The 22,580-nt window shown below is 42.3% G+C and overlaps 1 long non-coding RNA gene across 2 annotated transcripts in view; it reads left to right on the top strand.

Annotated features, from left to right (window-relative positions):
- Window positions 1-22,580, top strand: part of LOC307189342 — a 417,306-nt gene that overhangs the window by 6,971 nt on the left and 387,755 nt on the right. Inside the window, exon 1 of one of the 2 annotated variants that reach the window (XR_013829153.1) lies at window positions 13,781-13,799. The exons of the other annotated variant lie outside the window; for it this stretch is intronic. This is a non-coding gene — a long non-coding RNA (uncharacterized lncRNA). Of the gene's footprint in view, window positions 1-13,780; window positions 13,800-22,580 lie in introns of those variants that run through there. 2 annotated transcript variants of the gene reach the window in all.

The following is a 22,580-nucleotide window of genomic DNA, read 5'->3' as shown; positions in this document are numbered from 1 at the left end:
TCTGCAGGTTTGTGAATTACAGTGCCCCTGAGCTCCTTTCTTCAACTCGCTTTCTTGTGAGCTGGCCGCAACACCGCAGGATGGCTTCAGGCCCTAATCTGGTTCCGGCACGGCACGCTGAGCCTTTGGTTAATTCCTCTTCCTGGTGGGAAATGAGAGTTAAATTGGCTCGTCCAGACACCTCCAGCTAGTCTCTCATTGGTTCTCCCTATTCCTGTTCATCTTCCGCAGAAATTGCAAACTGGGCCAAACAGGAGGTTAAAGGCCCTGACTCTCCACGTGGGGAGAGTGTTAGTAAAGCGTCTGGAATGTGGCACACGAGTACCAGGGTAGGAAAACTGAGACATATTTGAACACGTCTCCCGTTCACAAGGTTGATCATACTCTAGGTTCCACATGCATGTTTTAGCTGAAGGAAGAATACCTTAAACCTGGAGAGTTGAGACCCGTGTAATGGGTACCATGCAATATGACTTCAAAGGGTCTTCATTTGCTCACCGAAGCTCTCCAGTCCTATCACTGCTGCGTTTATGACCCTGCACACACGCTTGATTCTCTTTTGGAGACATAGCAATCCATAGGTTTTAAGATACTTACTAGTCAGGTACATTCTTAGGCGTGTAATATGGGGTGTTGAATCCATTTCATTGAGCAAGGAGTAGCTCTTGTCTATTCCATATTTGGCTTAAGGAACTTTATCTGTGCTCATTTCTATCTCTGGTTTTATGCAGCACCCCAACTCACCTTTACCCTTAAGCAAGCATAAGTTTGTTTTCTAAATTTGAGACCCTGTTCTGTTCTGTAATTCAGTTCCTGTGTAGCCAAGTTTACATTCCGTGTATTAGTGATATCTTATGATGTTTCTTTTTCTGTGTGACTTATTTCAGTTAGAATCATCGTACCTGAATCCACTCATTGTGCTGCTACGGGCCTGATGACATAGATTTCATTGCTGAGTGATATTGCTTTGTAAGTAAATACCACAACTTCTTTATCCATTTTTCACTTTCTGTGATGTTGAACTTGTACTGTAAACGAGGTTCTTGTAAACAGAGCTATTCCAAACTTTGGGGTTGCTGTGTCTTTTCGATTTTAATTTCCCTAAGCTATAGGACCATAAGTGGAAGTGCCCTAGGCTCTGTTGCTTTGTTTTTTAGATGTTTCAGGAAACACCATACACTTCTCCCGAGTGTGTGTTGGCAATTTACATCCCGCCCATCAGCATAACAAGGCTCCCAGTTCTCCATGGCCTGTCCTGCCTTTCTGGATTTTACGCGTTTTTAAGATGGCCCTTTTGACCAGGGGGAAGTGAGACTTCATTGTAGTGCAGATTTCCTTTGCAAGCTTGCTTGGTTGGCCAAAAAGGGCGTATGCGTTTTTTCCTGAATATATTCAGGAAAAAACGCATACGCCCTTTTTGGCCAAGTGCATCATTGTAGACGTTCTGCCTCTTTTCCTATGCTTTCAATGCAATTCCAGTCTACCTCCTGAAATCGGTTTCCTGCAATTCTGCCCCGCTTTCAAGTCCTCTTGGCAGCCTTACTTCAGTATATTTTTGGACGATAGCTGTCATTTATAACTCTGCACGTTTGTGAATTACAGGGCCCGTGAGCTGTTTTCTTCCACTCGCTTTATTGTGACCTGGCCGCAACACCGCAGGATGGCTTCAGGCCCTAATCTGGTTCCGGCACTGCACGCTGAGCCTTTGGTTAATTCCTCTTCCTGGTGGGAAATGAGAGTTAAATTTGCCCGTCCAGACACCTCCAGCTAGTCTCTCATTGGTTCTCGCTATTCCTGTTCATCTTCCGCAGAAATTGCAAACTGGGCCAAATAGGAGGTTAAAGGCGCTGACTCTCCAAGTGGGGAGAGTGTTAGTAAAGCGTCTGGAATGTTGCACCCGAGTACCAGGGGAGGAAAACTGAGACATATTTGAACACGTCTCCCGTTCACATTGTTGATCATACTCTGGGTTCCACATGCGTGTTTTAGCTGAAGGAAGAATACCTTAAACCTGGGTAGTTGAAACCCGTGGAATGGGTACCATGCAATATGACTTCAAAGGGTCTTCATTTGCTCACCGAACCTCTCCAATCCTATCACTGCTGCGTTTATGCCCCTGTTCACATGCTTGATTCTCTTTCAGAGACATAGCAATCCATAGGTTTTAAGATACTTACTAGTCAGGTACATTCTTAGGCATTTAATATGCGGTGTTGAGTCCATTTCGTTGAGCAAGGAGTAGCTCTTGTCTATTCCATATTTGGCTTAAGGAACTTTATCTGTGCTCATTTCAATCTCTGGTTTTATACAGCACCCCAACTCACCTTTCCCCTTAAGTAAGCATAAGTTGGTTTTCTAAATTTGAGACTCTGTTCTGTTCTGTAATTCAGTTCCTGTGTAGCCAAGTTTACATTCCGTTTATTAGTGATATCTTATGATGTTTCTTTTTCTGTGTGACTTATTTCAGTTAGAATCATCATACCTGAATCCACTCATTGTGCTGCTAAGGGCCTGATGACATAGATTTCATTGCTGAGTGATAATGCATTGTACGTAAGTACCACAAGTTCTTTATCCATTTTTCACTTTCTGTGATATTGAACTTGTACGGTAAACGAGGTTCTTGTAAACAGAGGCGTCCCAAACTTTGGGGTGGCTGTGTCTTTTTGATTTTAATTTCCCTAAGCTATAGGACCATAAGTGGAAGTGCCCTAGGCTCTGTTGCTTTGTTTTTTAGATGTTTCAGGAAACACCATACACTTCTCCCGAGTGTCTGTTGGCAATTTACATCCCGCCCATCAGCATAACAAGGCTCCCAGTTCTCCATGGCCTGTCCTGCCTTTCTGGATTTTACACTTTTTTCAGATGGCCCTTTTGACTGGGGGGAAGTGAGACTTCATTGTAGTGCATATTTCCTTTGCAAGTTTGCTTGGTTGGCCAAAAAGGGCGTATGCGTTTTTTCCTGAATATATTCAGGAAAACACGCATACGCCCTTTTTGGCCAAGTGCATCATTGTGGACGTTCTGCCTCTTTTCCTATGCTTTCAATGCAATTCCAGTCTACCTCCTGAAATCGGTTTCCTGCAATTCTGCCCCGCTTTCAAGTCCTCTTGGCAGCCTTACTTCAGTATATTTTTGGACGATAGCTGTCATTTATAACTCTGCAGGTTTGTGAATTACAGTGCCCCTGAGCTCCTTTCTTCAACTCGCTTTCTTGTGAGCTGGCCGCAACACCGCAGGATGGCTTCAGGCCCTAATCTGGTTCCGGCACGGCACGCTGAGCCTTTGGTTAATTCCTCTTCCTGGTAGGAAATGAGAGTTAAATTTGCCCATCCAGACACCTCCAGCTAGTCTCTCATTGGTTCTCCCTATTCCTGTTCATCTTCCGCAGAAATTGCAAACTGGGCCAAACAGGAGGTTAAAGGCGCTGACTCTCCAAGTGGGGAGAGTGTTAGTAAAGCGTCTGGAATGTTGCACCCGAGTACCAGGGTATGAAAACTGAGACATATTTGAACACGTCTCTCATTCACATGGTTGATCATACTCTGGGTTCCACATGCATGTTTTAGCTGAAGGAAGAATACCTTAAACCTGGGTAGTTGAAACCCGTGGAATGGGTACCATGCAATATGACTTCAAGGGGTCTTCATTTGCTCACCGAACCTCTCCAATCCTATCACTGCTGCGTTTATGCCCCTGTACACGCGCTTGATTCTCTTTTGGAGACATAGCAATCCATAGGTTTTAAGATACTTACTAGTCAGGTACATTCTTAGGTGTTTAATATGCTACGGGCCTGATGCCCCTGTACTCACGCTTGATTCTCTTTTGGAGACATAGCAAACCATAGGTTTTAAGATACTTACTAGTCAGGTACATTCTTAGGCGTTTAATATGCGGTGTTGAGTCCATTTCGTTGAGCAAGGAGTAGCTCTTGTCTATTCCATATTTGGCTTAAGGAACTTTATCTGTGCTCATTTCAATCTCTGGTTTTATGCAGCACCCCAACTCACCTTTCCCCTTAAGCAAGCATAAGTTGGTTTTCTAAATTTGAGACCCTGTTTTGTTCTGTAATTCAGTTCCTGTGTAGCCAAGTTTACATTCCGTGTATTACTGATATCTTATGATGTTTCTTTTTCTGTGTGACTTATTTCAGTTAGAATCATCATACCTGAATCCACTCATTGTGCTGCTAAGGGCCTGATGACATAGATTTCATTGCTGAGTGATATTGCTTTGTCAGTAAATACCACAACTTCTTTATCCATTTTTCACTTTCTGCAGTGTTGAACTTGTACGGTAAACGAGGTTCTTGTAAACAGAGGCGTCCCAAACTTTGGGGTGGCTGTGTCTTTTTGATTTTAATTTCCCTAAGCTATAGGACCATAAGTGGAAGTGCCCTAGGCTCTGTTGCTTTGTTTTTTAGATGTTTCAGGAAACACCATACACTTCTCCTGAGTGTCTGTTGGCAATTTACATCCCGCCCATCAGCATAACAAGGCTCCCAGTTCTCCATGGCCTGTCCTGCCTTTCTGGATTTTACACTTTTTTCAGATGGCCCTTTTGACCTGGGGGAAGTGAGACTTCATTGTAGTGCAGATTTCCTTTGCAAGCTTGCTTGGTTTGCAAAAAAGGGCGTATGCGTTTTTTCCTGAATATACTCAGGAAAAAACGCATACGCCCTTTTTGGCCAAGTGCATCATTGTGGACGTTCTGCCTCTTTTCCTATGCTTTCAATGCAATTCCAGTCTACCTCCTGAAATCGGTTTCCTGCAATTCTGCCCCGCTTTCAAGTCCTCTTGGCAGCCTTACTTCAGTATATTTTTGGACGATAGCTGTCATTTATAACTCTGCAGGTTTGTGAATTACAGTGCCCCTGAGCTCCTTTCTTCAACTCGCTTTCTTGTGAGCTGGCCGCAACACCGCAGGATGGCTTCAGGCCCTAATCTGGTTCCGGCACGGCACGCTGAGCCTTTGGTTAATTCCTCTTCCTGGTGGGAAATGAGAGTTAAATTTGCCCGTCCAGACACCTCCAGCTAGTCTCTCATTGGTTCTCCCTATTCCTGTTCATCTTCTGCAGAAATTGCAAACTGGGCCAAACAGGAGGTTAAAGGCGCTGACTCTCCAAGTGGGGAGAGTGTTAGTAAAGCGTCTGGAATGTTGCACCCGAGTACCAGGGTAGGAAAACTGAGACATATTTGAACACGTCTCCCGTTCACAAGGTTGATCATACTCTAGGTTCCACATGCATGTTTTAGCTGAAGGAAGAATACCTTAAACTTGGAGAGTTGAGACCCGTGTAATGGGTACCATGCAATATGACTTCAAAGGGTCTTCATTTGCTCACCGAACCTCTCCAGTCCTATCACTGCTGCGTTTATGACCCTGCACACATGCTTGATTCTCTTTTGGAGACATAGCAATCCATAGGTTTTAAGATACTTACTAGTCAGGTACATTCTTAGGCGTTTAATATGGGGTGTTGAATCCATTTCATTGAGCAAGGAGTAGCTCTTGTCTATTCCATATTTGGCTTAAGGAACTTTATCTGTGCTCATTTCTATCTCTGGTTTTATGCAGCACCCCAACTCACCTTTACCCTTAAGCAAGCATAAGTTTGTTTTCTAAATTTGAGACCCTGTTCTGGTTTGGAATTCAGTTCCTGTGTAGCCAAGTTTACATTCCGTGTATTAGTGATATCTTATGATGTTTCTTTTTCTGTGTGACTTATTTCAGTTAGAATCATCGTACCTGAATCCACTCATTATGCTTCTACGGGCCTGATGACATAGATTTCATTGCTGAGTGATAATGCATTGTACGTAAGTACCACAAGTTCTTTATCCATTTTTCACTTTCTGTGATATTGAACTTGTACGGTAAACGAGGTTCTTGTAAACAGAGGCGTCCCAAACTTTGGGGTGGCTGTGTCTTTTTGATTTTAATTTCCCTAAGCTATAGGACCATAAGTGGAAGTGCCCTAGGCTCTGTTGCTTTGTTTTTTAGATGTTTCAGGAAACACCATACACTTCTCCCGAGTGTCTGTTGACAATTTACATCCCGCCCATCAGCATAACAAGGCTCCCAGTTCTCCATGGCCTGTCCTGCCTTTCTGGATTTTACAATTTTTTCAGATGTCCCTCTTGACCGGGGGGAAGTGAGACTTCATTGTAGTGCAGATTTCCTTTGCAAGTTTGCAGATTTCCTTTGCAAGTTTGCAAATATATTCAGGAAAAAACGCATACGCCCTTTTTGGCCAAGTGCATCATTGTGGACGTTCTGCCTCTTTTCCTATGCTTTCAATGCAATTCCAGTCTACCTCCTGAAATCGGTTTCCTGCAATTCTGCCCCGCTTTCAAGTCCTCTTGGCAGCCTTACTTCAGTCTATTTTTGGACGATAGCTGTCATTTATAACTCTGCAGGTTTGTGAATTACAGTGCCCCTGAGCTCCTTTCTTCAACTCGCTTTCTTGTGAGCTGGCCGCAACACCGCAGGATGGCTTCAATCCCTAATCTGGTTCGGGCACGGCACGCTGAGCCTTTGGTTATTTCCTCTTCCTGGTGGGAAATGAGAGTTAAATTTGCCCGTCCAGACACCTCCAGCTAGTCTCTCATTGGTTCTCCCTATTCCTGTTCATCTTCCGCAGAAATTGCAAACTGGGCCAAACAGGAGGTTAAAGGCGCTGACTCTCCAAGTGGGGAGAGTGTTAGTAAAGCGTCTGGAATGTTGCACCCGAGTACCAGGGGAGGAAAACTGAGACATATTTGAACACGTCTCCCGTTCACATGGTTGATCATACTCTGGGTTCCACATGCATGTTTTAGCTGAAGGAAGAATACCTTAAACCTGGAGAGTTGAGACCCGTGGAATGGGTACCATGCAATATGACTTCAAAGGGTCTTCATTTGCTCACCGAACCTCTCCAATCCTATCACTGCTGCGTTTATGCCCCTGTACACACGCTTGATTCTCTTTTGGAGACATAGCAATCCATAGGTTTTAAGATACTTACTAGTCAGGTACATTCTTAGGCGTTTAATATGCGGTGTTGAGTCCATTTCGTTGAGCAAGGAGTAGCTCTTGTCTATTCCATATTTGGCTTAAGGAACTTTATCTGTGCTCATTTCAATCTCCCGTTTTATGCAGCTCCCCAACTCACCTTTCCCCTTAAGCAAGCATAAGTTGGTTTTCTAAATTTGAGACCCTGTTCTGGTTTGGAATTCAGTTCCTGTGTAGCCAAGTTTACATTCCGTGTATTAGTGATATCTTATGATGTTTCTTTTTCTGTGTGACTTATTTCAGTTAGAATCATCGTACCTGAATCCACTCATTGTGCTGCTACGGGCCTGATGACATAGATTTCATTGCTGAGTGATATTGCTTTGTAAGTAAATACCACAACTTCTTTATCCATTTTTCACTTTCTGCGATGTTGAACTTATACTGTAAGCGAGGTTCTTGTAAACAGAGCCATTCCAAACTTTGGGGTGGCTGTGTCTTTTTGATTTTAATTTCCCTAAGCTATAGGACCATAAGTGGAAGTGCCCTAGGCTCTGTTGCTTTGTTTTTTCGATGTTTCAGGAAACACCATACACTTCTCCCGAGTGTCTGTTGGCAATTTACATCCCGCCCATCAGCATAACAAGGCTCCCAGTTCTCCATGGCCTGTCCTGCCTTTCTGGATTTTACACTTTTTTCAGATGGCCCTTTTGACCGGGGGGAAGTGAGACTTCATTGTAGTGCAGATTTCCTTTGCAAGCTTGCTTGGTTGTCCAAAAAGGGCGTATGCGTTTTTTCCTGAATATATTCAGGAAAAAACGCATACGCCCTTTTTGGCCAAGTGCATCATTGTGGACGTTCTGCCTCTTTTCCTACGCTTTCAATGCAATTCCAGTCTACCTCCTGAAATCGGTTTCCTGCAATTCTGCCTCGCTTTCAAGTCCTCTTGGCAGCCTTACTTCAGTATATTTTTGGATGATACCTGTCATGTATAACTCTGCAGGTTTGTGAATTACAGTGCCCCTGAGCTCCTTTCTTCAACTCGCTTTCTTTTGAGCTGGCCGCAACACCGCAGGATGGCTTCAGGCCCTAATCTGGTTCCGGCATGGCACGCTGAGCCTTTGGTTATTTCTTCTTCCTGGTGGGAGATGAGAGTTAAATTTGCCTGTCCAGACACCTCCAGCTAGTCTCTCATTGGTTCTCCCTATTCCTGTTCATCTTCCGCAGAAATTGCAAACTGGGCCAAACAGGAGGTTAAAGGCGCTGACTCTCCAAGTGGGGAGAGTGTTAGTAAAGCGTCTGGAATGTTGCACAGAAGTAGCAGGGGAGAAAAACTGAGACATATTTGAACACGTCTCCCGTTCACATGGTTGATCATACTCTGGGTTCCACATGCATGTTTTAGCTGAAGGAAGAATACCTTAAACCTGGAGAGTTGAGACCCGTGTAATGGGTACCATGCAATATGACTTCAAAGGGTCTTCATTTGCTCACTGAACCTCTCCAATCCTATCACTGCTGCATTTATGCCCCTGTGCACACGCTTGATTATCTTTTGGAGACATAGCAATCCATAGGTTTTAAGATACTTACTAGTCAGGTACATTCTTAGGCGTTTAATATGGGGTGTTGAGTCCATTTCGTTGAGCAAGGAGTAGCTCTTGTCTATTCCATATTTGGCTTAAGGAACATTATCTGTGCTCATTTCAATCTCTGGTTTTATGCAGCACCCCAACTCACCTTTCCCCTTAAGCAAGCATAAGTTGGTTTTTTGAATTTGAGACCCTGTTCTGTTTTGGAATTCAGTTCCTGTGTAGCCAAGTTTACATTCCGTGTATTAGTGATATCTTATGATGTTTCTTTTTCTGTGTGACTTATTTCAGTTAGAATCATCGTACCTGAATCCACTCATTGTGCTGCTACGGGCCTGATGACATAGATTTCATTGCTGAGTGATATTGCTTTGTAAGTAAATACCACAACTTCTTTATCCATTTTTCACTTTCTGTGATGTTGAACTTGTACTGTAAACGAGGTTCTTGTAAACAGAGCTATTCCAAACTTTGGGGTTGCTGTGTCTTTTCGATTTTAATTTCCCTAAGCTATAGGACCATAAGTGGAAGTGCCCTAGGCTCTGTTGCTTTGTTTTTTAGATGTTTCAGGAAACACCATACACTTCTCCCGAGTGTGTGTTGGCAATTTACATCCCGCCCATCAGCATAACAAGGCTCCCAGTTCTCCATGGCCTGTCCTGCCTTTCTGGATTTTACGCGTTTTTAAGATGGCCCTTTTGACCAGGGGGAAGTGAGACTTCATTGTAGTGCAGATTTCCTTTGCAAGCTTGCTTGGTTGGCCAAAAAGGGCGTATGCGTTTTTTCCTGAATATATTCAGGAAAAAACGCATACGCCCTTTTTGGCCAAGTGCATCATTGTGGACGTTCTGCCTCTTTTCCTATGCTTTCAATGCAATTCCAGTCTACCTCCTGAAATCGGTTTCCTGCAATTCTGCCCCGCTTTCAAGTCCTCTTGGCAGCCTTACTTCAGTATATTTTTGGACGATAGCTGTCATTTATAACTCTGCACGTTTGTGAATTACAGTGCCCGTGAGCTGTTTTCTTCCACTCGCTTTATTCTGACCTGGCCGCAACACCGCAGGATGGCTTCAGGCCCTAATCTGGTTCCGGCACAGCACGCTGAGCCTTTGGTTAATTCCTCTTCCTGGTGGGAAATGAGAGTTAAATTTGCCCGTCCAGACACCTCCAGCTAGTCTCTCATTGGTTCTCCCTATTCCTGTTCATCTTCCGCAGAAATTGCAAACTGGGCCAAATAGGAGGTTAAAGGCGCTGACTCTCCAAGTGGGGAGAGTGTTAGTAAAGCGTCTGGAATGTTGCACCCGAGTGCCAGTGGAGGAAAACTGAGACATATTTGAACACGTCTCCCGTTCACATTGTTGATCATACTCTGGGTTCCACATGCGTGTTTTAGCTGAAGGAAGAATACCTTAAACCTGGGTAGTTGAAACCCGTGGAATGGGTACCATGCAATATGACTTCAAAGGGTCTTCATTTGCTCACCGAACCTCTCCAATCCTATCACTGCTGCGTTTATGCCCCTGTTCACATGCTTGATTCTCTTTCAGAGACATAGCAATCCATAGGTTTTAAGATACTTACTAGTCAGGTACATTCTTAGGTGTTTAATATGCTACGGGCCTGATGCCCCTGTACTCACGCTTGATTCTCTTTTGGAGACATAGCAAACCATAGGTTTTAAGATACTTACTAGTCAGGTACATTCTTAGGCGTTTAATATGCGGTGTTGAGTCCATTTCGTTGAGCAAGGAGTAGCTCTTGTCTATTCCATATTTGGCTTAAGGAACTTTATCTGTGCTCATTTCAATCTCTGGTTTTATGCAGCACCCCAACTCACCTTTCCCCTTAAGCAAGCATAAGTTGGTTTTCTAAATTTGAGACCCTGTTCTGTTCTGTAATTCAGTTCCTGTGTAGCCAAGTTTACATTCCGTGTATTACTGATATCTTATGATGTTTCTTTTTCTGTGTGACTTATTTCAGTTAGAATCATCATACCTGAATCCACTCATTGTGCTGCTAAGGGCCTGATGACATAGATTTCATTGCTGAGTGATATTGCTTTGTCAGTAAATACCACAACTTCTTTATCCATTTTTCACTTTCTGCAGTGTTGAACTTGTACGGTAAACGAGGTTCTTGTAAACAGAGGCGTCCCAAACTTTGGGGTGGCTGTGTCTTTTTGATTTTAATTTCCCTAAGCTATAGGACCATAAGTGGAAGTGCCCTAGGCTCTGTTGCTTTGTTTTTTAGATGTTTCAGGAAACACCATACACTTCTCCGGAGTGTCTGTTGGCAATTTACATCCCGCCCATCAGCATAACAAGGCTCCCAGTTCTCCATGGCCTGTCCTGCCTTTCTGGATTTTACACTTTTTTCAGATGGCCCTTTTGACCTGGGGGAAGTGAGACTTCATTGTAGTGCAGATTTCCTTTGCAAGCTTGCTTGGTTTGCAAAAAAGGGCGTATGCGTTTTTTCCTGAATATACTCAGGAAAAAACGCATACGCCCTTTTTGGCCAAGTGCATCATTGTGGACGTTCTGCCTCTTTTCCTATGCTTTCAATGCAATTCCAGTCTACCTCCTGAAATCGGTTTCCTGCAATTCTGCCCCGCTTTCAAGTCCTCTTGGCAGCCTTACTTCAGTATATTTTTGGACGATAGCTGTCATTTATAACTCTGCAGGTTTGTGAATTACAGTGCCCCTGAGCTCCTTTCTTCAACTCGCTTTCTTGTGAGCTGGCCGCAACACCGCAGGATGGCTTCAGGCCCTAATCTGGTTCCGGCACGGCACGCTGAGCCTTTGGTTAATTCCTCTTCCTGGTGGGAAATGAGAGTTAAATTTGCCCGTCCAGACACCTCCAGCTAGTCTCTCATTGGTTCTCCCTATTCCTGTTCATCTTCCGCAGAAATTGCAAACTGGGCCAAACAGGAGGTTAAAGGCCCTGACTCTCCACGTGGGGAGAGTGTTAGTAAAGCGTCTGGAATGTTGCACACGAGTACCAGGGTAGGAAAACTGAGACATATTTGAACACGTCTCCCGTTCACAAGGTTGATCATACTCTAGGTTCCACATGCATGTTTTAGCTGAAGGAAGAATACCTTAAACTTGGAGAGTTGAGACCCGTGTAATGGGTACCATGCAATATGACTTCAAAGGGTCTTCATTTGCTCACCGAACCTCTCCAGTCCTATCACTGCTGCGTTTATGACCCTGCACACATGCTTGATTCTCTTTTGGAGACATAGCAATCCATAGGTTTTAAGATACTTACTAGTCAGGTACATTCTTAGGCGTTTAATATGGGGTGTTGAATCCATTTCATTGAGCAAGGAGTAGCTCTTGTCTATTCCATATTTGGCTTAAGGAACTTTATCTGTGCTCATTTCTATCTCTGGTTTTATGCAGCACCCCAACTCACCTTTACCCTTAAGCAAGCATAAGTTTGTTTTCTAAATTTGAGACCCTGTTCTGGTTTGGAATTCAGTTCCTGTGTAGCCAAGTTTACATTCCGTGTATTAGTGATATCTTATGATGTTTCTTTTTCTGTGTGACTTATTTCAGTTAGAATCATCGTACCTGAATCCACTCATTATGCTTCTACGGGCCTGATGACATAGATTTCATTGCTGAGTGATAATGCATTGTACGTAAGTACCACAAGTTCTTTATCCATTTTTCACTTTCTGTGATATTGAACTTGTACGGTAAACGAGGTTCTTGTAAACAGAGGCGTCCCAAACTTTGGGGTGGCTGTGTCTTTTTGATTTTAATTTCCCTAAGCTATAGGACCATAAGTGGAAGTGCCCTAGGCTCTGTTGCTTTGTTTTTTAGATGTTTCAGGAAACACCATACACTTCTCCCGAGTGTCTGTTGGCAATTTACATCCCGCCCATCAGCATAACAAGGCTCCCAGTTCTCCATGGCCTGTCCTGCCTTTCTGGATTTTACAATTTTTTCAGATGTCCCTCTTGACCGGGGGGAAGTGAGACTTCATTGTAGTGCAGATTTCCTTTGCAAGTTTGCAGATTTCCTTTGCAAGTTTGCAAATATATTCAGGAAAAAACGCATACGCCCTTTTTGGCCAAGTGCATCATTGTGGACGTTCTGCCTCTTTTCCTATGCTTTCAATGCAATTCCAGTCTACCTCCTGAAATCGGTTTCCTGCAATTCTGCCCCGCTTTCAAGTCCTCTTGGCAGCCTTACTTCAGTCTATTTTTGGACGATAGCTGTCATTTATAACTCTGCAGGTTTGTGAATTACAGTGCCCCTGAGCTCCTTTCTTCAACTCGCTTTCTTGTGAGCTGGCCGCAACACCGCAGGATGGCTTCAAGCCCTAATCTGGTTCGGGCACGGCACGCTGAGCCTTTGGTTATTTCCTCTTCCTGGTGGGAAATGAGAGTTAAATTTGCCCGTCCAGACACCTCCAGCTAGTCTCTCATTGGTTCTCCCCATTCCTGTTCATCTTCCGCAGAAATTGCAAACTGGGCCAAACAGGAGGTTAAAGGCGCTGACTCTCCAAGTGGGGAGAGTGTTAGTAAAGCGTCTGGAATGTTGCACCCGAGTACCAGGGGAGGAAAACTGAGACATATTTGAACACGTCTCCCGTTCACACGGTTGATCATACTCTGGGTTCCACATGCATGTTTTAGCTGAAGGAAGAATACCTTAAACCTGGAGAGTTGAGACCCGTGGAATGGGTACCATGCAATATGACTTCAAAGGGCCTTCATTTGCTCACCGAACCTCTCCAATCCTATCACTGCTGCGTTTATGCCCCTGTACACACGCTTGATTCTCTTTTGGAGACATAGCAATCCATAGGTTTTAAGATACTTACTAGTCAGGTACATTCTTAGGCGTTTAATATGCGGTGTTGAGTCCATTTCGTTGAGCAAGGAGTAGCTCTTGTCTATTCCATATTTGGCTTAAGGAACTTTATCTGTGCTCATTTCAATCTCCCGTTTTATGCAGCTCCCCAACTCACCTTTCCCCTTAAGCAAGCATAAGTTGGTTTTCTAAATTTGAGACCCTGTTCTGGTTTGGAATTCAGTTCCTGTGTAGCCAAGTTTACATTCCGTGTATTAGTGATATCTTATGATGTTTCTTTTTCTGTGTGACTTATTTCAGTTAGAATCATCGTACCTGAATCCACTCATTGTGCTGCTACGGGCCTGATGACATAGATTTCATTGCTGAGTGATATTGCTTTGTAAGTAAATACCACAACTTCTTTATCCATTTTTCACTTTCTGCGATGTTGAACTTATACTGTAAGCGAGGTTCTTGTAAACAGAGCCATTCCAAACTTTGGGGTGGCTGTGTCTTTTTGATTTTAATTTCCCTAAGCTATAGGACCATAAGTGGAAGTGCCCTAGGCTCTGTTGCTTTGTTTTTTCAATGTTTCAGGAAACACCATACACTTCTCCCGAGTGTCAGTTGGCAATTTACATCCCGCCCATCAGTATAACAAGGCTCCCAGTTTTCCATGGCCTGTCCTGCCTTTCTGGATTTTACACTTTTTTCAGATTGCCCTTTTGACCGGGGGGAAGTGAGAATTCATTGTAGTGCAGATTTCCATTGCAAGTTTGCTTGGTTGGCCAAAAAGGGCGTATGCGTTTTTTCCTGAATATATTCAGGAAAAAACGCATACGCCCTTTTTGGCCAGGTGCATCATTGTGGACGTTCGGCCTCTTTTCCTATGCTTTCAATGCAATTCCAGTCTACCTCCTGAAATCAGTTTCCTGCAATTCTGCCCCGCTTTCAAGTCCTGTTGGCAGCCTTACTTCAGTATATTTTTTGACGATAGCTGTCATTTATAACTCTGCAGGTTTGTGAATTACAGTGCCCCTGAGCTCCTTTCTTCAACTCGCTTTCTTTTGAGCTGGCCGCAACACCGCAGGATGGCTTCAGGCCCTAATCTGGTTCCGGCACGGCACACTGAGCCTTTGGTTATTTCCTCTTCCTGGTGGGAAATGAGAGTTAAATTTGCCCGTCCAGACACCTCCAGCTAGTCTCTCATTGGTTCTCCCTATTCCTGTTCATCTTCCGCAGAAATTGCAAACTGGGCCAAACAGGAGGTTAAAGGCGCTGACTCTCCAAGCGGGGAGAGTGTTAGTAAAGCGTCTGGAATGTTGCACCCGAGTACCAGGGGAGGAAAACTGAGACATATTTGAACACGTCTCCCGTTCACACGGTTGATCATATTCTGGGTTCCACATGCATGTTTTAGCTGAAGGAAGAATACCTTAAACCTGGAGAGTTGAGACCCGTGTAATGGGTACCATGCAAATTGACTTCAAAGGGTCTTCATTTGCTCACCGAACCTCTCCAATCCTATCACTGCTGCGTTTATGCCCCTGTACACATGCTTGATTCTCTTTTGGAGACATAGCAATCCATAGGTTTTAAGATACTTACTAGTCAGGTACATTCTTAGGCGTGTAATATGCGGTGTTGAGTCCATTTCATTGAGCAAGGAGTAGCTCTTGTCTATTCCATATTTGGCTTAAGGAACTTTATCTGTGCTCATTTCAATCTCTGGTTTTATGCAGCACCCCAACTCACCTTTCCCCTTAAGCAAGCATAAGTTGGTTTTCTAAATTTGAGACCCTTTTCTGTTCTGTAATTCAGTTCCTGTGTAGCCAAGTTTACATTCCGTGTATTACTGATATCTTATGATGTTTCTTTTTCTGTGTGACTTCTTTCAGTTAGAATCATCATACCTGAATCCACTCATTGTGCTGCTAATGGCCTGTTGACATAGATTTCATTGCTGAGTGATATTGCTTTGCAAGTACATACCAAAATTTCTTTATCCATTTTTCACTTTCTGCGATGTTGAACTTGTACTGTAAACGAGGTTCTTGTAAACAGAGGCGTCCCAAACTTTGGGGTGGCTGTGTCTTTTTTATTTTAATTTCCCTAAGCTATAGGACCATAAGTGGAAGTGCCCTAGGCTCTGTTGCTTTGTTTTTTAGATGTTTCAGGAAACACCATACACTTCTCCCGAGTGTCTGTTGGCAATTTACATCCCACCCATCAGCATAACAAGGCTCCCAGTTCTCCATGGCCTGTCCTGCCTTTCTGGATTTTACACTTTTTTCAGATGGCCCTTTTGACCAGGGGGAAGTGAGACTTCATTGTAGTGCAGATTTCCTTTGCAAGCTTGCTTGGTTGGCCAAAAAGTGCGTATGCGTTTTTTCCTGAATATATTCAGGAGAAAACGCATACGCCCTTTTTGGCCAAGTGCATCATTGTGGACGTTCTGCCTCTTTTCCTATGCTTTCAATGCAATTCCAGTCTACCTCCTGAAATCGGTTTCCTGCAATTCTGCCCCGCTTTCAAGTCCTCTTGGCAGCCTTACTTCAGTATATTTTTGGACGATAGCTGTCATTTATAACTCTGCAGGTTTGTGAATTACAGTGCCCCTGAGCTCCTTTCTTCAACTCGCTTTCTTGTGAGCTGGCCGCAACACCGCAGGATGGCTTCAGGCCCTAATCTGGTTCCGGCACGGCACGCTGAGCCTTTGGTTAATTCCTCTTCCTGGTGGGAAATGAGAGTTAAATTTGCCCGTCCAGACACCTCCAGCTAGTCTCTCATTGGTTCTCCCTATTCCTGTTCATCTTCCGCAGAAATTGCAAACTGGGCCAAACAGGAGGTTAAAGGCGCTGACTCTCCAAGTGGGGAGAGTGTTAGTAAAGCATCTGGAATGTTGCACCCGAGTACCAGGGGAGGAAAACTGAGACATATTTGAACATGTCTCCCGTTCACACGGTTGATCATACTCTGGGTTCCACATGCATGTTTTAGCTGAAGGAAGAATACCTTAAACCTGGAGAGTTGAGACCCGTGGAATGGGTACCATGCAAATTGACTTCAAAGGGTCTTCATTTGCTCACCGAACCTCTCCAATCCTATCACTGCTGCGTTTATGCCCCTGTACACATGCTTGATTCTCTTTTGGAGACATAGCAATCCATAGGTTTTAAGATACTTACTAGTCAGGTACATTCTTAGGCGTTTAATATGGGGTGTTGAGTCCATTTCGTTGAGCAAGGAGTAGCTCTTGTCTATTCCATATTTGGCTTAAGGAACTTTATCTGTGCTCATTTCAATCTCTGGTTTTATGCAGCACCCCAACTCACCTTTCCCCTTAAGCAAGCATAAGTTGGTTTTCTAAATTTGAGACCCTGTTCTGTTCTGGAATTCAGTTCCTGTGTAGCCAAGTTTACATTCCGTGTATTAGTGATATCTTATGATGTTTCTTTTTCTGTGTGACTTATTTCAGTTAGAATCATCGTACCTGAATCCACTCATTATGCTGCTACGGGCCTGATGACATAGATTTCATTGCTGAGTGATACTGCATTGTACGTAAGTACCACAAGTTCTTTATCCATTTTTCACTTTCTGTGATATTGAACTTGTACGGTAAATGAGGTTCTTGTAAACAGAGGTGCCGGGAGCCGTATAGGAAGTGCCTTTGAGTCTCAGCACGGACGAGCCTTTGAGTCTCAGCACGGACGAGACCCATAGTGCCAAGCAAAGCTGGTACTGCCAGGTACAAATATGGAGAAGCAAAACTCTCCTCTGTATGGTTCCCCTTGCCTCCCCCCCTGCTTTTGTTTAAGGTGATAAATATTCCCGGCTTCGATAGAGGGTTTAGAGAAAGACCCCTACCTAGGGTAAAATTAAGCGGGATTGTGATTACTCCGGCTTCCTTAATGATTATGCCTGAAATTTTTACTCCCAGGTTGAGGCGTTAGGTTTAAGGAAATACAATAGAAGCATTTATGTGACAAAAGCCTATTTTAGAAAATAAGTTGAATGAGTTATGGCCTTCCTGGGGAGGTAGAGGTAGGTTAGGAAATTTTTGGGTATGGTGGTGGGAAGGTTTTATGCTACAGTGGGTACATAACAAATTAGATAGAGTAGGCTACTTGGTAGCTTTTTATAAGTAGAATTGTTTTTTGTATAATTTAGTGCCTTGTTTTGATTATAAAGGTAAAAGAAAATAGTCTATAAATATTTACAATTGTTAAAAGAATAATGTGCTTGAGTTTGTGCTTTGAATAGTTGGCTGATTGAACAAGAACATATAGGTACAAGAACATCTAATTTTCTAAGGAAGACGATGAAACCGCAGACTGTGTTCCTGACGTAGATGTGACCAACATGTGACTAACCACAGGAGAAGAAAGAGACTCTGGGCGATGGGAAAATTACCTAACCTGTTTTAATCAATCTGCTGATGTAAATTACCTTTGTTTTGTGGCCTATGTGGGGAAGTTTTTGGTGTGGGTATGAGAATGTTAAATTTGAAAATGAGATCACTTTATAGTATAAATGCTTTGAAATCACGAAAAATAAATTTGTCAGATCCTTGCATCCAAGAAGAGGTGTCTTGAGTTCTGTCCACGCCGACTCCGTCTTCCCCTTTGGGTGAATCCTGTTCAGCTGGGGCTGGTCCTCGGCAAGTGGCGCCCGAACAGGGACCTGAAGGGGTAAGTATAATTTTCAGACGGATAGGAGTCTCACCGTAGGGTGCTGCAGACCCCCAGTTAAAGGAGAACTGGTTAGGAAGGTGAGTAAGGCGGTGTCAAGATGGGACACGCTGAGTCCAAAGAGAGGCTCTTATTTATTGATATAGTTAAACATATGATAAATGGAAGAGGAATTAAGGTAACTAATAAGCAATTAACTCAGTTTTTTCAGTTCGTACAGGAACAATGTCCTTGGTTTCCAGAAGAGGGAACAGTTAATATAGAAACCTGGCAAAAAGTGGGGCAGACTTTGCAAGTATATTACAGTCATTTTGGACCTGAGAAAGTTCCAGTAGATACTTTTACTTTATGGAACCTTATTAGAGAGAGTATTGCTCCCCTGCCTGAGGGTCAAAAAAACCCTTATAAATACCCTCCTTTATGCAAGGAATAGCTATTGCTATTATTATTGCTATTATTATATTGTAGTGGTAATTATAATTATTATAATTATATGTATTTATATGTAATATATATATATAAAATATATATATAATAAATAAATAATAATAAAATAAATAAAATAAATAAATAAATAAATAAAATATATATATAAAATATGTATATGTTTATATAATTATATATATATATTAAATATAATATAATAATAAAATAGTTGTAATGATAATTATATTATAATTGCTATTATTACCAACGTTATCAATGGAAGGTTTTACCTCAAGGGATGAAAAATAGTCCCACCTTATGTCAGAAATATGTTGACCAAGCTATATGTTCAATTAGACAAAAATATAAAGAGATATATATTATACATTATATGGATGATATTTTATTAGCTGGAGAGGATAGAGCTGTTTTACATGATATATTACAAGAATTGATAAAGGCTTTAGAAATATATGGATTAAAGGTAGCCCCTGAAAAAATTCAAACTGAACCTCCTTATAATTATTTAGGGAGAATAATACAGGAGTTTACTATTCATCATATACCTTTCCAGTTAAGAATTGATAATTTAAAGACCTTGAATGATTTTCAAAAATTTTTGGGAGATATTAATTGGATCAGACCCCTGTTAAAAATATCAACCATGGAATTAAAACCCTTGTTTCAAATTTTACAAGGGGATTCTGATCCTTTGTCTCCCAGAGAATTAACTGAAGAGGGAAAATTAGTTATACAAAAAGTAGAGGAAGCTTTACAGAATACCTTTTTACAAAAAATAGATTATAAAAAGCCATGGGAATTGGTAATATTGTCCACTCCTGTAATACCTACGGGAATATTATGGCAGGATGGTCCCTTGGAGTGGGTACACTTAGCAGCTAATCCTAAAAAAAAATTGTTGCTTCATACCCATTTATGGTAAGTTTAATTATCATAAAAGGAAGGAAAAGGAGTAGAGAATTGTTCGGGAAAGATGTGGATAATATTATTGTTCCCTATAATAAAGAACAATTAGAAGCCTTGTTAATGTTTGAAGATTATTTGGGAATTGCTTTAATGGCTTATACAGGACAAATATTGTATCATTTGCCAAAGAATAATTTATTACAGTTTTTTAAAGATAATGCTGTTATATTTCCAGTATGGTATAGAAAAGAACCTTTGGAGGAGGCTGTATTAGTGTTTACTGATGGCTCTTCAACAGGTAAGGCAGCTTATATTATTGGAAAAGAAAAATATAGTTTAAAAACAGAAGGATGTTCTGCACAGCAATCTGAAATAATGGCAGTAATTGAAGTATTGAAGAAAACACGAAATTGTAAAATTAATTTATATACTGATTCCTTATATATAGTTAAATTATTTCCCGCAATAGAAACAGCAGCCTTTCCTGAGAATAAGAGTACAATAATTAAGTTGCTTAAGAGACTACAAAAAGGTATATGGAAAAGAACACAACCTTATTATATAGGCCACATTAGAGCTCACTCTGGATTGCCAGGGCCTTTAGCAGAAGGCAATGCCTCTGCTGATGCCCTGACTAAAATTTTTATAGTAGATGAGGATAAAGTACAAGAAGCAATAGAATCTCATCAGCTGCATCATCAAAATGCTAATGCCTTAAGATATCAGTTTAGCCTAACTAGAGAAGCAGCAAGGGAAATAGTAAAAAATTGCTCTGTGTGTCCTACACAAACTAATGTACCTCAACAAGGAGTAAATCCCCGAGGTTTGCGAGCTAATGATCTGTGGCAAATGGATGTGACTCATGTACCCAGTTTTGGAAAGCTGTCATATGTACATGTTTGTGTGGATACCTTTTCACATGTAATTGTAGCCTCAGCTAGGACCGGAGAGGCCTTTAAGGATGTGTGCCAGCACTTGATGTTTTGTTTCAGTTATTTGGGAATTCCCCGAAGAATTAAAACTGATAATGGTCCGGCTTATGCCTCCAAAGCCTTCTATCATTTTTGTCAACAATTTGGAATTTCTCATAGTATGGGAATTCCCTATAACCCACAGGGACAAGCTATAGTTGAAAGAAGTAATCAGATGTTAAAAGTAATGTTAGCAAAGTTACAAGAAGGAGAGATGAAATATTTCTCTCCTCATCAAAGATTGAATCATGCTATGTTTGTGTTAAATTATTTAAATATGAATAGCATTGGGAAAACCCCCATGATGGTACATTGGGAAAGAAAAGAAGGTTTAAAAAGACCTATGGTATTATGGAAGGATGTTTTAACAGGAAAATGGAATGGGCCAGATACATTATTAACTAGTGGTAGAGGATATGCTTGTATTTTTCCCCAGAATTTTGATTCACCAATTTGGATTCCTGATCGATTAATCAGACACCCTGAGGTGGGGAACTTATTGAAGCGTTTTTCAGAAAAGAAATTACACTGCCGAGATGGCGGAATCACATCCCCAGGAAGTAAAACCAAATAGCCCTATGGCTACGACGTTAGTTCCCCAGATAAAACAATTGTCACTTAAATCATTCTGTGATGAAGAAGTACAAGATAAAGAAGTACAAGTTTCTCCAGAACTTTTGGAGAAAAAACCTTCATTGCCTTCTCGTTCACGAAAGAGAAGGTACGCTGTCTCCACCACTGAAGCGGCTCCAATAACCTGGGGAGCAATTAAAAAGCTTTGCCTGACTGCTGAAAATGCTGTGAATGCTCAAGAATTGCCTTTGACGACTGCTAATTTTTTTGTGGCTATGCTTAGCTTACTTTCCGTTCAAGATCAAGATCCGATCTGGGTGCCATCAAGACTGACGAGAATTGTTGAAGAAAACTTCGGAGATTAGTTGGAATTCCACAAAGGATTATTCAGATTGTGCAACTGAGTGCTACCGGGCTGGAGCCCGTTGCCTTTGGAGATTTTGCCTCTTGGCTCTCTTCTGCCTTTTCCTTCTTTGGGGAGTGGGTGGGGGTAGGAATCTTTAGAGTCTGCTGTGTATTTGGGATTATGCTATGTCTCTAGTTGGTCTGTCGTGTACACATCAGGGCACATCGAGATAGGGTCCTGCTCACTCAGGCACTTCTGGCTATTAATGAAGGAGATTCTCCCGCAGCCTGGCTCTCCGCCCTGAATAATTCGAAATGATTGCCCTTGCACAGAGAGGCCTTGTTGCCATTGCACCTCTATAGGGAATCATCCATTGTCCTGATTGCCCTTGCACAGAGAGGCCTTGTTGCCATTGCACCTCTATAGGGAATCATCCATTGTCCTGATTGCCCTTGCACAGAGAGGCCTTGTCGCCATCGCACCTCTATAGGGAATCAGCCATTATTCTGAGGCAGCCCTTGCACCCTGCGGCCCTTGTTGGCATTGCACGCAGGAGGGTGCCTCAGACATGCCAACAGAAAACTGCCCTCGTACGGGCTATGTTCTGTTTGGTGTTCTAATAAATAAAAAAGGGGGAGATGCCGGGAGCCGTATAGGAAGTGCCTTTGAGTCTCAGCACGGACGAGACCCATAGTGCCAAGCAAAGCTGGTACTGCCAGGTACAAATATGGAGAAGCAAAACTCTCCTCTGTATGGTTCCCCTTGCCTCCCCCCCTGCTTTTGTTTAAGGTGATAAATATTCCCGGCTTCGATAGAGGGTTTAGAGAAAGACCCCTACCTAGGGTAAAATTAAGCGGGATTGTGATTACTCCGGCTTCCTTAATGATTATGCCTGAAATTTTTACTCCCAGATTGAGGCGTTAGGTTTAAGGAAATACAATAGAAGCATTTATGTGACAAAAGCCTATTTTAGAAAATAAGTTGAATGAGTTATGGCCTTCCTGGGGAGGTAGAGGTAGGTTAGGAAATTTTTGGGTATGGTGGTGGGAAGGTTTTATGCTACAGTGGGTACATAACAAATTAGATAGAGTAGGCTACTTGGTAGCTTTTTATAAGTAGAATTGTTTTTTGTATAATTTAGTGCCTTGTTTTGATTATAAAGGTAAAAGAAAATAGTCTATAAATATTTACAATTGTTAAAAGAATAATGTGCTTGAGTTTGTGCTTTGAATAGTTGGCTGATT

This window comes from Stenella coeruleoalba, assembly GCF_951394435.1.
Source record: "Stenella coeruleoalba genome assembly, chromosome: 7".
Taxonomy (NCBI): domain Eukaryota; kingdom Metazoa; phylum Chordata; class Mammalia; order Artiodactyla; family Delphinidae; genus Stenella; species Stenella coeruleoalba.
This window is presented reverse-complemented; position numbering and strand designations above follow the sequence as displayed.